Below are 3,295 nucleotides of genomic sequence, written 5' to 3' on the forward strand. Positions count from 1 at the left end.
TACATTTAAAGGGGGATATGATATAGATATGAATAATTTGCATTGGGATGAATCTTGGGTTATTGATAAAAATTTATTGTCGATTTTATTATATGTATATTTCTGATCTTGATTTAGGTATTATATTTATGTAGCTTGTTTAGAAATGTACTGCATAATTAAGACATATAGGTTAACAGACAATCATCTATAATAGTTAAGCTTGTAGTCATGTTAATTAGATTTTCTAGATGTATAGAGATGTATTTCAGTTAGGTATTTTTCAAATCTTTCAGAGACCTTTAGAATTTGGCATTTAAAATGTTTTAAGATGTTAGGACTTTTCTTGATAATGAGACACATCTGCTCTTGGCAGCACCAAGCTACTTCAAAAGGATGATGGGCATTGAAGAGGTTCCTTATGGAGTTGGTTAGCCATTTGGGCAAAAAACTGCTCTTACCTGGACTGCCTCAGTGGACATGTAGGAGACATAGAGAAATGACTGTTGAACTTGCTTTAAGGTAAAATGATCCTTTGGGGTTCCTGCTTCATGAAAGAGTCTGCGAGACATTCTGCAGGGTATAGAAGAAAGTGACTGAACTGTCTTTGAAATTTCCTGCATTGGCCTGTTGATAGGGCATAACTTAGGTAGTTGGGAATGAGAGAACTGAATGCTGGGAGAAAGAAGGATGGAGTCTGGGGATGCCATGAATCTGCCACCACTGGAGATAGGCGTGCTGAAACTTGTACTGGTAGGTTACGACCTTGTGGTGATATACGGATTAATAGAAATGGGTTAAATTAAGATGTAAATGTTAACCAATAAGAAGCTAGACCTAATGGGCCAAGCAGTGATTTAATTAATATATATTCTGTGTGATTAACTCTGGTCGAAGCTATTTGGGCTGCCGGGAATGAACAAACAGTTTCCTCCTCCAACAATACTGGCTAAAATATTCTGTGAGGCTGAACTATCTCAGTCAGCATGCTTGAAGCTGTTCTGAATGCAGAACTCTGGGGAAATTGCAATAGAGTCACACTGAAAGACTGGATCACCTAGGCAACTCATTTTCATTGGTGTCTGGTCTTCTTGCTCTGTAAACACATAAATGTTCAAGAAGTAGCATGCATACCTGCAATAATACAAGTATGGAATATGTGGTGTGAACAAGTCAGTTAAAGATGAACTTTTGTTTTATGTTTGAGCAGGTAATCTGTCAACTTTATAAATATACTTAGAGTGTATAACGAATTGTAATATAGGTCTCTATGCATGCTATATGAAAAGATGGCATGTAACAATAAGTTATAAGGACTCAATAGCCAAAAAGTTTATCATATCTCATCTCAGAGCTGTTCCCATGTCAGAGGATCAACTTACATGTCCCCTGTTCTGTAGTCTGTTTTGGCTTTCTCACCTATGTCTGCAGCCAAGATACTTAGGAGGTCTCTTCCAGTCAAACCCAATCTCTATTAATTGTGAAGTAATCCACAAACTTTTGTTTTTTTGTGGAAACAAAAGCATAAATTCTCCCCCAATGCAACACATTGTATAACTTCCATTTTGAAGTTAAGACCCTTTAAAATATATAGGTTGGATTAATTTAGCAGATTTCATAATCCAGTGTCTCTCAGCAGCTATTGTTCGTTCATTAGCAATCAAAAAATTTGAAGAAAACACAGTAACATACAAAATCCAGACTCGCTGTGTATTTCCCATCAATATGTGGCTTCTTCTTTTTTTTTATTACTTTCCTCTTTAAAGACTTTATTATTTTCAAATTATTTTTTTCTATAGCAGTCTATACTTGTTTTTCTTAAGCCTACATGTATTATTAAACACTCTGTAACTAGTTTAGAGGTTTTTTATTTTTTAAAAAAAATCTGAACCTGCTTTACTGTGTATCTGTAACCTTTGCTGTCTTCATGAGAAAAACCTTAAATGCACCACAAGATTTAGCTCATGAAACACTGGCAGCTCAAGCATGTAGGCAAGTGCCTAGAGATGTTTTGTGGACTGCAGGCAGCATGAAAGTTATGAAACCAGGAAGCCACATTTGGCTCCATTTTTGTGTGCTTAGAACTTTTTTTAAGCTTCCTCAGTTCTTATGTGGATATATGTAGTCAGATTTTGGGCACCCATTGCAGTCAGATTTTTCTGTCCTGCCTGCCAGCTCCCAAATAACCACACGGAGACTTCTTATTAATTACAAAAACTCAGCTAATAACTTAGCTTTCTTCCTAACTGGTCTTACAACTTAAATTAACCTATACCTTTTAGTCTATATTTTTAAAAATGGCTTGGCTACCCTTATTTTGTAATATCCATGCTGCTTCCTTTCCATCTGGCTGGTGACTCCATCTTTCTTTTTCCCAGAATTTTCCCTGCCTTGAAAATCCTGCCTAGCTATTGGCTATTTAGCTTTTTATTAAGCCAATCACAGTGATATATCTTCACAGAGTATAAAGAAATAGTCCGCAATTTACGACAACTACCTAATAAATTCTAGCTCATTGTCTAATTGTGGTATTGATTGTATTGTGGTTTAAATGGAAATGGCGCCCATAGATTTTTAGGCAGTGGTGCCGTTAGGAGTTGTGGACTTGTTGGAGGGAGTGTGTCATTGAAAGGGCTGGGGTTTGTGGTTTCAAACACTTTAGCCAAGCTCAGGCCTAGTCTCTCTCTTTGTGCTGTCTGCTAATCATCAATCTAGATGTAGAACTTCAACTACTTCTCCAACTCCATGTCTGCTTATGAAGCACCATGCTTTTCACCATGGCAATAATGGACTAAACCTCTAAACTATAAACCAGCCCCAATTAATGTTTTTTTTTTTTAAATAAGAGGTGCAATGGTCATGGCATCTCTTCATAGCGATAGTCAACCTTTTCTGTAAAGTGTGAAGCTTTCTTTCATTTTTAAATTACACCACAGCCAGGTAAATTTTAGGTCTCCCATCTTTAATTTCTCCTCTCCTTTCTTCCCCTTCCTTTCCTTTCTCTTCCTTCCCTCCTCCCCCACCTTCCACTTCCCTCCCCTCTCATCTCTTCATTTCCTTGTCGTTTCCATTATCACACTTTAATTCTTATTCTAATCTTGTCTGATCACTTTGTTTATTTGATCTTAATATTCATTCAATACACAAAGAATATTTTTCATTTTTACCCTTGCTATCTAAATCTCAATTAATATGTAATAAGTGTAAAACTAAAGTAATTAAAAGTAGTATGCAAAAGTTAATTTGAAATCTTGTTTCCAAGGTATTCATTCTATGAATTCCTCTTTTATTTATTCTACATGACTTTTTTTCTATA

The sequence above is a fragment of the Alexandromys fortis genome, unplaced genomic scaffold (assembly GCF_014885135.2).
Source record: "Alexandromys fortis isolate MF-2015 unplaced genomic scaffold, M_Fortis_MF-2015_v1.1 scaffold_14, whole genome shotgun sequence".
In the NCBI taxonomy this organism is placed as follows: Eukaryota; Metazoa; Chordata; class Mammalia; order Rodentia; family Cricetidae; genus Alexandromys; species Alexandromys fortis.